Source organism: Aulonocara sp. 'chitande type north' Nkhata Bay, linkage group LG17 (genome assembly GCF_057382095.1).
Source record: "Aulonocara sp. 'chitande type north' Nkhata Bay isolate Kocher_YH1m ecotype deep benthic linkage group LG17, A_spYH_male_GT1.1, whole genome shotgun sequence".
NCBI lineage: Eukaryota > Metazoa > Chordata > Actinopteri > Cichliformes > Cichlidae > Aulonocara > Aulonocara sp. 'chitande type north' Nkhata Bay.
The window spans coordinates 11,544,666-11,559,022 of NC_141360.1; the positions used below are offsets into that span (position 1 = coordinate 11,544,666).

General features: G+C 43.8%; 1 pseudogene; it reads left to right on the forward strand.

Moving 5' to 3' along the window:
• Window positions 1-11,783: 11,783 nt before the first annotated feature.
• Window positions 11,784-13,808, forward strand: LOC147309705 (uncharacterized; annotated as a pseudogene).
• Window positions 13,809-14,357: the final 549 nt, after the last annotated feature.

Below are 14,357 nucleotides of genomic sequence, written 5' to 3' on the forward strand. Positions count from 1 at the left end.
GTGAGACTCACTATAAGTGGAGAGAGTGAGAAGCAGTGAAAGAAAAAAAAAAACCATACATGAAAAGCTGGTCTCCTTCCTCCTCTCCAGTCTGAGCATGTACAGAGATTTCTATTCCCTAAGCTCAATGCCTCCACTTTTGATCCTGTCAGCTCTGAGCGGCTCTCTCGGACGGGTCACAGGATGAGAGCTTTGGGCCTGCCTCCTCCACAGGGAAGAAACCTGGACCTCAAAGAGAGGTCAGAAAGAAAAGCTCAGACTCTAGGTCCTTGGGGAAAAGAGACAGACTGCTTATCGAGGGCTTATCAAGCCATGGAGAGCTATATGCACAGTCAGGCCTCCGAGATTTGGTATTAAAACTGAAGTACTATGACGGCGAGTGAAATGGATGGGAGGGTGAAGAATGGGAGGAAGAGGGAGTAATGGGTCAGTAAGGGAGGGTTAGGTCTCGGAGGGAGAGAATAAAAGGGATTAGTTTTAGATTAGATGAGCTTCATTGTCATCAAGGCAGAAACTTCTTTGTCTCTTTAATCAGCTTCTCCCCCTCTTTCTCAAAACAGAGAGGAAGAACAAGTGAGAATTGTTGGGATAAGATTTAATTCCATTCCAAGGCTATAAACACTTGAGGGGCAATTTAATTTTCATTAGGGGCCCTGATGCTCATCAACAAATCCAATATGTTTGTAGAGCTTCACGGGGACGCACTGGCTCACACTGGTACCTCAAAAAGCAGGAGGCTGAGGTTGAGTATACATATACCTACTATGTTCTACTATGTTTTATAAGACAAGCAACTATAGAAGTAGAAAAAAATGTGTTTAAAATAGATATGTTGATTTGGAAGAATTTTCAGTAAAATAATGCATCTTTTTAAATTCCAGCTGTTGATACCACAAAATGTATTTGTGTCCATGCTATAAATTGAAGAGAATAAACCATCATAAAGCAAAGCAGACTAACAACAGCTGTTTTCTCTATCCGCCCATCCATTTTCTTCTACTTATCCTGGGCCAGGTCGCAGGAGCAGTAGCCCGGCCACCTCCTCCAGCTTTTCCAGGGGTACACCAAGGCATACCCAGGCCAGCCAAAAGATATAATCTCTCCAGCGTGTCCTGGGCCTGCGCCGGGGCCTCCTTCCGGTGGGACATGCCCAGAACAACTCACTCAGGAGAAGCCCAGGAACCACCTCAACTGGATCCTTTCAATGTGGAGGAGCAGCAGTTCTAATCAGAGCACCTCTTGGATGGCCAAACTTCTCACGCTAACGCTAAGGAAGAGGCCAGCCACCCTTTGGAGGAAGCCCATTTCCACCGCTTGTATCTGCGATCTTGTTCTTTCAGCCACTACCCACAGCTTGTGACTATAGGGTGAGGGTGGGGACATAGACCGACCGGTAAATTGAGAGCTTCTCTTCACCACAACAGACTGGTATAGCATCTGCATCACTGCAAGCGCATCCCCAATCTGTCTGTCTATCTCCTTCTCCCCTCTCCCCTCACTTGCATGAGCAAGACATGAGATACTTAAACTCCTCCAGTTGGAGCAGGAATTTCATCCCTTACCTGGAGTGGGCATTCCACTCCTTTCCAGCTGGCCTCAGATTTGAGGTGCTGCTTCTCATTCCCACCGCTTCACACTCAGCTGCGAAACGTTCCAGTGCAAACTAGAAGACATCACCCAATGAAGCCAACACAACCACATCTTCTGCGAAAAGCAGAGTTGACATTCTGGGACCACCTAATTGCAAGCCTTCTGCCACTTGGCTACGGCTAGAAATTCTGTCTATAAAAATTGTGAACAGAATTGGTTACAAAGGGAAGTGCCGGTGGAATTTAACACCCAGCGGAAACAAGTCTGACTTACTGCTGGCTATGCCGGCCAATCTCCTCCACCTGTTGTATTAGGCTGATATGGTCTGTAACAATGGGCTATGCACCCATACTCCTGAAGAACCTCCCATTGGACACCCTGAGGGACATGGTCGAATGCCTTTACAAAACACATGTAGACTGGTTGGGCAAACTCCCATGCCCCCTCAAGTATCCACAAAAGGGTAAAAAGCTGAGTAAACCACATTGTTCTGACTAACCGACGGGCTCTTTTTTCCAGCACCCTGGCATAGACTTCCCAGGAAGGCTGAGGAGTGTGATCCCCCTATAGTTGAAGCACACCCAGTGGGGGAACCACAACAAAAGGTGTTTTTTTAACATCATATTGTCTCATTGTTGCATGTTTTACAGTTTATGCCTATTATGCTTCAAAATTACTTGTTTTTTTCTCTCTGACTAACATGACCCTGATGAAGGCAACAAGTCGAAACGTGTTGGTCAATTAATAAAGTTGTTCCTCTTTACCTTTAAGTGTTGCTGGAGTTCCTGCGTTGTTAGTTTCTCATCCTCTCCATGCACCTTGGAAGCAGGTGAAGTTGTGCCATAAATTTTTGTTATTATCTGACTAACATAGCCATGATAAGCTAGCTCTAGTTCTCAAAGCCTTGAATAAAAAGGGGGTAAAAAATATATATATAAAGATGGAGCAGGGTGTCAGAACCACAATTTTCGATGAATGGCACAGATTTTAACTAATGACCAATTTAAAAGATTGATGTTTTGTTAGTTTAAATGTAAAGATTCAGACCCTACACTGGTGCAGTGGGTTCTGGGTTTCTCCAGGCATATGGCAATGCCCAGCCGCATGCGGTGAGAGTATGCAGACAGTTCCTCCAGAATGAAGGAATTGATACCACTAACTGGCCCCCACATTCACCTGACCTGAATCCAGCAGAGCACCTCTGGGACATTATGTTTTGGTATATTCAACACCAGCAGGTTGGAACTCAGACTGTCCAGGAGCTCAGTGCTGCCCTGCTGCAGATCTGGGATCGTCAAATCGTCCGTTCAACAAGCAAAAACATGAAGAAAATCAAGCTTTGTAGCTGCTCCCATCCACTGGCATCTGTCTACACAGCTATGTCATTATTTTTGTGCCTCTATTCTGAGCGCACATGAAAAAGTTTTTGCAAGTGCAAATATTGAGGAGTGGCTTATTTTGAGCGAACAAAATTCAGTGCTGTGTGCAAGAAATATATTTCAGTGTTTGCTATTATTATTGCCATTTTCTGTTAGTATGATTAATTATTTTATTTTAAAATATATAATTTTTTAAGATCGTTGTTGGTTTTAATCTAGTTTAAACCAAACCACTCGACTGGATTTAGCTAGCGAGCTGATTGGTACGGTGGCCCTGAGAGGCCAAACGGACTGCAACTTCAGAAAACACATGCAAAAAAAAAATGCTGCAAAAAGAAAAATGCTGCAAAAAGAAAAACACTTGCAAAAAGAAAAATGCTGCAAAAAGAAAAACGCCTGCAAAAAGAAAAACACCTGCAAAAAGAAAAACTCTGCAAAAAGAAAAACACCTGGAAAAAGAAAAACACTTGCAAAAAGAAAAACGCTGCAAAAAGAAAAACACCTGCAAAAAGAAAAACGCTGCAAAAAGAAAAACACCTGCAAAAAGAAAAATGCTGCAAAAAGAAAAACGCTGCAAAAGCACACAAGACACAACAGAAATGTTTCTGGGTAGACAATAACCTGGACCAGTTGCACAAACCAAAACATGTATGTATGGCTGTATCCCAATTCAGGGTTTGCAGCCTTAAAGTACGCAGCCTTAACGGTCCTCAAGGGCCGCATACTCAAAGACTGCTGAGGCCGGAAGTGCGAGGCTTGTAGGCTTGTGAAATGGGACGGTCCAGCCTCCGTCGCACTGCCCAGGTTGCCTAGCAACCATGATACTAACAGCTGGAAACGTTTCATACAGCTTTGTTTGACAGAAATGAAGGAGAACATATTTTGTACATTTGTTTCTACATGAGCTTTGTGTGATTTGATAAGTATGTGAGCCTGAGACCACAGGACTGTAAAACATGATTGTTGGGCTTCATTTCTGTACTGTACAGTCATTTTAAATCTTAAAATGTGTTTTTTTCACACATTCACACACCAGTGTGTGAATGTGTGTGTGAATGGGTGGATGACTGGATATGTAAAGTGCTTTGGGGTCCTTAGGGACTAGTAAAGCGCTATATAAATACAGGCCATTTACCATTTACCATTTAAGATTAGCTAGTTAGCTAATGTTGTTCATGAGACTAAAGTCATCTCACTTTGGTAATGTAAATATAATATGGCCAATATTATAGTTATTATATTAATCATTATTAGTTATTACAGCAGTGAGTTTGAACTCTGTGTTGAATACTGAGCTTCAGTAAGGATTCAAGTTGCATTTATTTATATTTCCTATCACCTTAAATCTTCACTCAAAGACAAGTATCTTTGACAGTGTATTTATAGACGTATTATATATAAGAGACAAATATTGTTCTTTTAATATGTTGGCATTACTAAATTTGGCTCAATGCTTACATATATGTGTAAAAACAAAATGTACGAGCTGTGATAACCGTTTCTGATAGAATGAAGAGTAGACTGATATATTAAATATTCCTTTATTGGGCGAGAAAGTCCTACAATGTCATAAGTGCTTTAAGTCATACGGAATAGCCTTAAACAGGCTGACTTCTGCTAAATGGGTCAAACTGGGCAGGAAGTATACAAACACATAACATCCTTATAGAATATGATGTAACACTATAGATCAACTTACCTCAGAATATATAAAGCATATAAACAATTACAGCAATATGATGCAACAAACACAGCAGTACTACTAATCTAAAATACTCAAAGCTTCATAGAACTGAAACAAACATTTATTTTTAGGTCCATTCTGCTGCTGATACATACTTTAGGTTTCTGGACATTAAACTTGCTTCTGCCTTTCATAGTGTGTAACTTGAAGGCCCTGAGTACTTTCTCCCACACTGAAAACACTGGGATGATAAAATTATTTGAACATTACCTAATAAGACTGATTCAGGACAGACAATTAGTTATTCTAAACTTTCCTAGCAGTCCTTCACAAACAAGGAACAGACTTTCTATTCTCTCCATCTGTCAGCTGGTGCTGGATCTTCCTCCTCCTGTTCCTCACACACTGCTGAGTTTGTCCTGGTGGATCATCAGGGGTGCAAAGCCTCACATATGATGTGTAGCAGTGGGTCCTTCAGTCTGTCCTCACTCTGGACACTTGCAGTTGTCACACATGGAAATCAAATGTGTGATGAGCTGCTGGATTCAAACACATGCGTAACTTATAAACACATGTTCATACTTTTGTTACACAATCAGAGAGAAAGAAAGAGAGAGAGAGTACAGGACAGACAGGTGACAGTCTCAGGTGTGTACACTGCTACAAAACAGCACAAGAGAAGGAGGATTTAGTGTTTGTCTTATTACGAGTGCTAAACAAGAAGAGTTCCCAGATGGTACAGTGGACACATGTGTGACTCCTGTGATTATAGCATCTTCCTTCCATCTTAATAAGTGAACCGTCAGCTCGTTCAAACACACGTTAAAGTCTGTTTGGCTCGACACCACCGAACAGAGGCAGCAATATAACATAGCTAACATTAACAGTGCAGTGAATTCTGCTTGTGCCGTGATAGCACAAACTGAGCAGCATTCACTGACTTTCAGCTTGTTGTGTTTGTGGATATATGACTGACTTTAACCCTTTAAGACCTACCATAGAACCAAGTCCGCCAGAGCTTATATTAAACTTTTACATGCTGTAGTGCCGTTTCTGGGAGCATTTCAAGTTGATATACATCAATACAACCATTATAGCCCAAATTTTAATAATATGTATGCATTAAGTGCATAGTAATTACATAAATTGCAAAAAAGTGCAATAAACTACAAAAAATAATTTTTGTTTTTGTAACACAGGCTTATCTACTATTTTGTGCAACTTTTTTGGATTTACAGGGGGGTAAATCCAAAAAAGTTGCACAAAATAGTTTCCCACTACAGGAAATTTATTTTACGTTTCTTCATAGTTTTGTTTGTGAAATACACCAATTTTTATATACTGCAGGAAAAACGAAAATAAATATTATAATGCAAATTTGCAAAAAAAGCAGCATATGCATCAAATAAACAATTTCCAGCAATGCAATATGAGTCCTAAGCATCCCAGAAACGACACAGAAAGTCATAAAGTCCAACATAACTTTTAAAAACAGAAGTATAGGCTCATAAGGCCCTAATGGTAAAAAATGACATTTCCGCAAAATTACATCACTTCCGGTTTCGGGCAGGTCATGGCGGACATGCGATAGTTCGCGCTGATGGACGTAGGAAGTGTTACAAACAGCTGATCAGATTGGCAAAGCGTGTTTCTGGAATATTATGTTTTTGTTGCTGCAAGCGCTTTTTATGCAGTTTTTGCAAAGCTATATGTGGAAGGAAACTGTGACCTAGGACAAGCTGATGGCATAAGATATAAGTACAACTCCTCCGGTTTCATATGCAAAAAAACATATTGTGCTAGCACTGTGGTTGCAGTGCTACCGGGATTTTAAAAAAGCTACGCAAAACGGAGCGTGTCCGATCCGACCGTCTTTAAAGGGTAAAGCTTTATCCACAAAATCATCAGATTCTCTGTGAGATTAAGGTTGACTATCGAACGGCGTAAAGGCTTAAGTAAAGGCGTTAAAACAAAGTAAACGCTGAAAGTACAAACATCGCTAATGTCACATAACTTTGCCAGCATGTGGCCAACAGTAATGTTTTAATGTTCTTCATTATTAAACATTTGCACATAAATAAGTGACATAATATTCAGTACATACTTTTGTAAGTTTACTCTTTGGCTGCCCCGCTTCCACTTCTTTGAAGTGTCTCCCAGACCCAGTGCACTTGTTAGCATGTTTTGGGTCGTGTCCAAATTCATGGACTGCATCCTCCTGAGGCCGCATTTGTAGACCGATTACGTCACAGCGACGCGCCGAAGGCTGTCCAAATTCGTAGACTCCTCCGCATGCAGCCGACAAATGCGTCCTCCTTTTCCCCGAATTTGAAGGATGGGTTGGGTGTGTCCTTCGTGGCCTACCATATCCCAGAATTCATAGCGCGGCCCAGCCAAACTCCAGTTTCCAACAATGACGTCCGCTACTAAGTTTTAAAATTACTCATACTAATCTTTCTGGGTCGCAAAATAAACTTTTAACATATTTTCAGGCGAGAAAGTAGTTGTGTAAACATCAAATATCTGCTCGGTTTATCAAGATACCGCATATTTGCAAAAGTGCTTCGACGTTTTCGGAGACGTCTGCTACCCACCAGCTCGATAGCTAGCTGGGAGCTCGAGGGTTACTGATGCGGCCGAGAACGGCACAACTCCCGGCACATCATTTTCAGATCACCGCGGACTTTCGCTGCTAGGGTTAAACGTAATATATAAGTCACTTAGACAACCTAAAAATGTTATCGTTGGGCTTTTTTCAGTGTTTTGTTTGTTCGTGAGTAAATCGGTTTGGCTGAGATTAAAGTTATTAGATTAGATTAGATAAAATAAAATAAAACTTTATTAATCCCCCGGGTGGGTTCCTCCTTGGTTTTTACACAGCTGACTAAACGTCAAACAGAAAACTGATTAAACAGAAGTCTGAGACAGTCGAGAATTTACGCCAGTGTCCTGTTATATTTTAGATAGCAAGGAGCAGACGGCTGAGTTTATTAAACTCCACCGAGACAGCGGTGACGCTAATCTGAAGGCTAGACCGTCCAATTTCACGGCCGTTTACTTCCGGCCTACCCGACCTTCTGAGGACCTGCTGCATCCTCAGGAGGATGCAGCCCATGAATTTGGACACGACATTGGTTTGTGCAACTGGTCCATCGGGCTATTGTCTCCCCAGAAACATTTCCGTTGTGTCTTGTGTGCTTTTGCAGTGTTTTTCTTTTTGCGGGTGATTTTCTTTTTGCAGCATTTTTCTTTTTGCAAGTGTTTTCTGAAGTTGCAGTCCGTTTGGCCTCTCAGGGCCACCGTAGGATTGGAGACCGTAATAGCCAATCAAATGTTGAGAGCGAGAGTGACACTGAGAGCAGGTCCACCAATGTCTGTCAGCACACAGAGCAGAGATCTGAGGAAGAGCAAATGCCAACAACTGAGTGAGAGGGGCTGTTATTGTGTGTTTGTGTATCTAGATAATAGCAAACACTGAAATACATTCCTTGCATGCAGAGATGAATTTTGTTCGCTCAAATTAAACTTTTGTTTACTCAATAATTTTCTCCTCAACATTTGCACTTGCAAATTATTTTTTATGTGCGCTCAGAATAGAGGCAAAAAATAACATCATACACAGCCACAAACCTTCATTAAAGCTCCCTGCAGACGATTAATATAAAAGCATATGTATGAAGATGACCCTTTAAATTAGTCTGACAGCTTAAATTAGGCAGCTTACTGAAGGCTGTTGACAGCTGTCCTACTTTCTATCACAGTGATACCTATAGTAAGTAGAGAGGTGGTCTTTTTTGCATCCTACTAATTAAGAAAATTTCATTTCAAGAAGACAAAGTAAAAGCGGTTTTGTTGTATGCCTTAGTTTAGGTTGCACATATTCCTTTTTTTATTTGACATTACTGCACTAGTGATTATTTATTTCGTCTTTTGAATTTCATCAAATGTTAGTTTATCATGCCATGCAAATACAATGAAATATTAAAAACATTGCAAATGAGAAGACCTGTATTTTTCTGTTTTGAGTTTTTATTATTGTGCATTAATAAGACAAAGGTAGTTTTTACGTGACTAATTAATGGAATATTTAATAGAGTCCTTGGTTACTAAAATAATATATAAAAACCTAATATAAATAATATACTAAAAATAAATGGTGTCATGCAGGCTGGTAGTATATAAAGTAGCCTGTTTGTCGCCAACAACCATGCCACACATTTACCACGCACATAAATCACCTTTGTTCCTCACTCTGATGTTTGGTTTGAACTTCAGCAGGTTGTCTTGATCATGTCTACCTGCCTTAATGTATTGACTTCCTTTCATGTGATTGGCTGATATGATATTGTGTTAATGAGCAGTGGAACAGATGCACCCAACAGTGGCCAGTGAGTGCAGAAGCAGTCTACACTGAGATCATGGAAGTGACATTTTTCCAAATATTTTATAAATCAGGTACCACCGCTATTTCTTGTCCTTCCCCCTATAGCAATAGATGTTAACTATATTTAAGTTTTCTTCACATAGTTACAATTACAGGTAAAGGTCTATGAATATTTTTTTCCGTCCATTTTAGCACAAATGGCAGTAAAAATCTTATCATAGTTACAAATATGTATATTACAGTCTTGGAGACACAAATATACATTTTTTATTGCACACTAAATCAACACAGACAGACATTGGATTCTTCATTTTGTTGACTGGTTCAATCTGCAAACTCCTCCTCCCAGCTCTCAGTGATCACTTGGCTAACAGGGTAATAACATGGACTAAATGGCCCACGACTCTATGTTGCACTTCATGATGAGACAGAGACTTACTCCTCTGTATAAGCACAGAAGGAAAGACAAAAAGTGCAGCTCGTTCTAAGAAGCGCACATGCACAGAAATCTCTCTGGTAGCCAGGACTAATGATGCCTGATTGGTTATAACAAAAAGAAGCAACCAGAGCTGGATTTGGGCCAATTATATCATCTTTCCAGCAGGAAAAACTGAAGTAGATATTGTGCTTGAAGAAACCAGCCAGAGAAAAAAATGCCTGAGAGATACACAGATGTGAACATCAAATTGCATCAATATCAAGGCTGGGAGAGTAGAGGTCTCAGAGTCCTTGGGGGATTCAAAGAGACTGTTTTAGTAGCAAAGGGAAAACAAACATTCTCCTTTGCGAAGAAGGCAGCGCACCAAAAGCTCAAAATAGGGACATCATTCCATACCCCCCTCCCCCCCAATTTGCACAAAAAATGAGAAAGAAATGGAGCTACAGCTCTCAGTGTTTCTCCAAACTGATTAAAGCTTAAATGTTTTGATGAGGAAGGAATTCAAAGTGGACCAAAGAATGTGAAAGCTGTCGCTCTCAGTTCCAGCATCTCATCCCAGTGTGTCTGTAACTGCAGGGTTTGTGGTTTCACAAAGCTTACTGTGCTTAATCCAACATGCTAACTGAGGCAGTCACACCAGAAAATCCTGTAACTACAAAACGCCTACGCTGCAGTCTTATTTCAGTCAAATCCTTTCTGTTTTCCACATGACAACTCTGTTTTGTGCATTTGTGTCTCCTTCATCCTTCAGCTACAAAAAAGGTAAACAAACAACACACCATACCCATTTCTCTTCCACAGGAAGTCAGGCCACAAGGTCAAAAGGTAATGGAGATGGAAATGGGTTCCTTCATAAGCTCCTGTTTATTGCAGGTTTCACTGAGTTGAAGTAATATTTTTGCAAAGCTTTGATCATGAAGTCAATTCCAAGCAGGAAAATAGACATAACTTTGTGTGTATTACAGATGAGGACAGAACACAAAAAACAAAAACTACCAGGGTCAGAATTATTAGCTCCCCTGATGCTAATAGCCAAAAGTGTATTGTTTTTGTTGGGTAACAGCCTGCACACTTGCTATGAAGTATTGTCAGCAAATATCACACTTATCTCCTTTGCAATCTCAGCCTGTTCTTGTTTGGTGAGTCTCTCGGGCTGCTCCAGATTTGACTTCCTTCTAGTAAAAACTTCACCACACATATTTTCAATTGGATTCAAGTCAGCGCTTTGTGCCCTCAGTGTGGGTATTCTTCTTTTTACAACTTGCCCCATTCACACATACATGTTTTCCATGGTTTTCCCGTGTAAGTGCTTTCTATCTCACATTCACACACACCTGGTGGGATGCATAAGGGGTTAGCATCTTGCCCAAGGATATTTGGCATGCAGACAGAGCACATGGGGATTGAGCTACCAACTTTTAGTAGGTGACCTCCTCTACCACCTGAGCTACAGCCACTCCTAGTTTTAATGGCAGATGTGATGTATATTTTAGATCCTTGTCATGTTGGGAGACAAAGCGATGACCCAGACCTAGTTTTCCTGCCTTCTTTCTTCGTGAAATCTTCCACCTTGACAAAATTCCCAGTTCTTTTTCTAACTTTGCTCGGTGTTTCACTATGGGAATCGCCTCGGCGTGACCAACTACGGAAGCTCCAATGACACCACGTCTGTCTATGACAGACCTGTTGAGCCGTGCTCAGGGCTCCGCCCTCTCAAACTAACACGGCCGACCAGCTCCTCCTAACTCATTCTCGCTTTCTTCCCGTGAGAAACTACTTTGAGCTCCCTCAGCGCATCTAGGCTAACTTGATTAGCTGCTTAGCAGTTCTCAGGCGTCCCGTGTAGGAGTTCGTCGCCAAATGCAGTTTTTCCGGTTCCAGTTTGGATTGTGCTGAGTAAGTCCTTCGAAAGAAGTGTACTTAGAGTTGCACTGTGGAACAGCAACCGCGTCAGGCGAGCTGTCCCATTGGTTCCTGGTTTTAGTTAGCGAGGTAGCCGATGTTGTGTGACTTGGGCTAACGTGTTACAGCGAGCTGTTCAATCAGTGTCCGGCTAGCATTAACTTGTTAGCAGGCCACGAACCACATTAGTGTCTCACTAGCATTAGCTTGTTGGTCGACCTAGGGTTCGGTTAGCATTAAGTTGATAACAATATTGGCTAGCGGAGTGCAGCTAACGTGTCACGGCGAGCTGACTCCCGCGGCGACTAGATCGGATTTAACACCCACTGCTTGTCCTAGCTACTTACGGGCTAACGTGTCGAGACGAGCCCTGGTGTAGCCTAGTCTCACCCCTTTCTGCTAACCATGTCTATGGCTCCTACTCCCGTCAAAAGGTCGGAGCCGAAGGCCAAAGAGGCTGCATCCCGCCCGTGCCCCGCATCATGCGGTGCCACCATCTCGGGCAGGGACCCTCATCCAATGTGGATCGTCTGTATGGGTGCCAAGCATGCTCAGGCTTCACTGGCGGACCCTCAGGGATGCCCACATTGTTCTTTGATGCCAGAGAAAGTCCTGAAAAGGAGGCTGAGAGTAGCAGTAACGAACAGTCGGGACCCCTGCCTGTCGGCTGCTACTGCTACGAGCGATATCCGTCATCCGCGAGCCTCCACAAGCTGGGCGGACATGATGGAGGAAGAGTCCCCGCTCATGCCACCATCGTTCAAGGACCTCCTCGATCAAAACGAGGATGCGGAGGGCGATGCCGACTCCGACCTCCTCGACCTGGAGGACATGGATGAGGAACTTTTCCTCCCCAGCAGTCCAGGCCACCGAGTGGGGCTGAAGTTGCACCCCCGGTGGACAGCAATTTGTACGAGGTCTGCAAATGGGCTGCTGCCAAGCTAGGCATCCCATGGCTAGCCGCCCAGGATGCCGAAGGTGCAGAACGCAATCTGTATGACGGCAAGAGGCTCCCACCAGCCTTGCCGCCATCGAAGCAGCTTCTGCCAGCAGTCCCGGCCTGCATGAAAGAAATGAGTCGCTATTGGTCAAGCCCTTTTAAAAGCAAGCTTCCGACCAAGGGCTGCTCTAAGCTTGAGATCCAGGGGATGGGTGAACTGGGGCTGACCGAACCCCCAGCAGTGGAGCCTTCAGTGGCGTATCACCTTCACCCTAACCGCAGGGCAATCTCAGCTTCTTCTAGCATTTCTTTGCCCAACAAGATAGATCACCTCACGGCATCTATTTATCAAAGGATGTACAAATATGCTGCACAGTCAGTATGCTCACTTAATGCAGTCACACTGCTATCAGGCAGAAATTCTGGAAGACATCTGCCGTCAGCTTGACGCGGGTTCCCTGAACCCAGCCCTCTGGGATGAAATCTGCGTGGTTAATGATCTCATTCTTCGCTCCTCCAGGGGAGCAGTCCACAATCAACCTGGAAAAGAGCCACTTGGAACCCGCACAATTTACAGAGTATCTGGGGCTCAGAATAGACTCCATCTCTTATCGTCCTACACTCACTGTCTTTCCCGTTTTCAGCTGGGGAAAGTCGTGCGGTTCCGACTCTGTCTCCGCCTCTTCGGCCTCATGGCCTCGGTGATATCGGTGGTACATTTGGGGCTGCTTATGATGAGAGATTTTCAGCTGTGGGTCGCTTCTCTGCAGCTGTGCCCTCGCCGACATCTCAGTCGTGGTGTAAAAATAACGCAGCCGTGTATCGTGGCTTTCCGGCCTTGGAGGAGCCCGACACCTCTCGCTGTGGGGGTACCTCTCGGGGCAGTATCATCCAGGGTGACGCTGACCACAGATGCATCCCTGTCAGGTTGGGGTGCAACTATGATGGGCAGAGCAGTGAATGGCGTTTGGTCAGAGAGACTCGCTCTGAATCACATAAATGTGTTGGAGCTCCGCGCAGTGCTCCTAGCCTTACGGCATTTTCTGCCGTATCTCCGGGGACAACATATTTTAGTGAAAACAGACAACTCCACTGTAGTTGCTTATATCAACCGCCAGGGCGGCACCCGTTCCCGGCAGCTACACAGGTTAGCCAGGGAAATAATTGTGTGGAGCAGCACTCGGCTCCTCTCCCTTCGGGCAACTCACGTGCCAGGAATTCTGAACAGGGGGGTGGACCTCCTGTCCAGAGGAAATCCACTGTTCGGAGAATGGAGGCTTCACCCACAGGTGGTGGAGCAGATTTGGCAGAGATACGGCCGGGCTGCCATAGATCTCTTCGCCTACGGCACGGTGCCCTCTGTTTTTCTCCCTGTCAGACGCAGATGCGCCACTGGGCGTGGATGCTTGTTTTGTGCGAGGGAACCCCACAATCACAACCAAAGCAGACATGACGCCAGACCACCAACCTCTGACTCTCTCCCCCACTGATGTAGGAATGGTGCTGAGCAGGATCAATGTTCACAAGGCTGCAGGTCCTGATGGCATCCCCGGGCGTGTTCTCAGAGCATGTTCTGAAGAGCTTGCAGGAGTGCTGACAGACATATTCAACCTGTCCTTGGCCCACGCCGTGGTACCGGCCTGCTTCAAATCTACCTCCATCGTCCCGATACCCAAAAACTCCAACCTATCTAGCCTCAATGACTACCGCCCAGTAGCACTCACCCCCATCATCATAAAGTGCTTAGAGCAGCTGGTCCTAGCACACTTCAAATCCTGTCTTCCCCTCACCCTGGACCCCCACCAATTCACATACCGCCAGAACAGGAGCACAGAGGATGCAGTCTCCATCGCACTGCACTCTGTCCTCTCACACCTGGACAACAACAACACCTACGCCAGAATGCTGTTTATAGACTTCAGTTCAGCATTCAATACAATCCACCCCTCACAACTCATCAGGAAACTGATAGACCTGGGCATCAGTTCCCTCATGTGCAAATGGTTACTGGATTTCCTGACCAACCGGCCCCAATATGT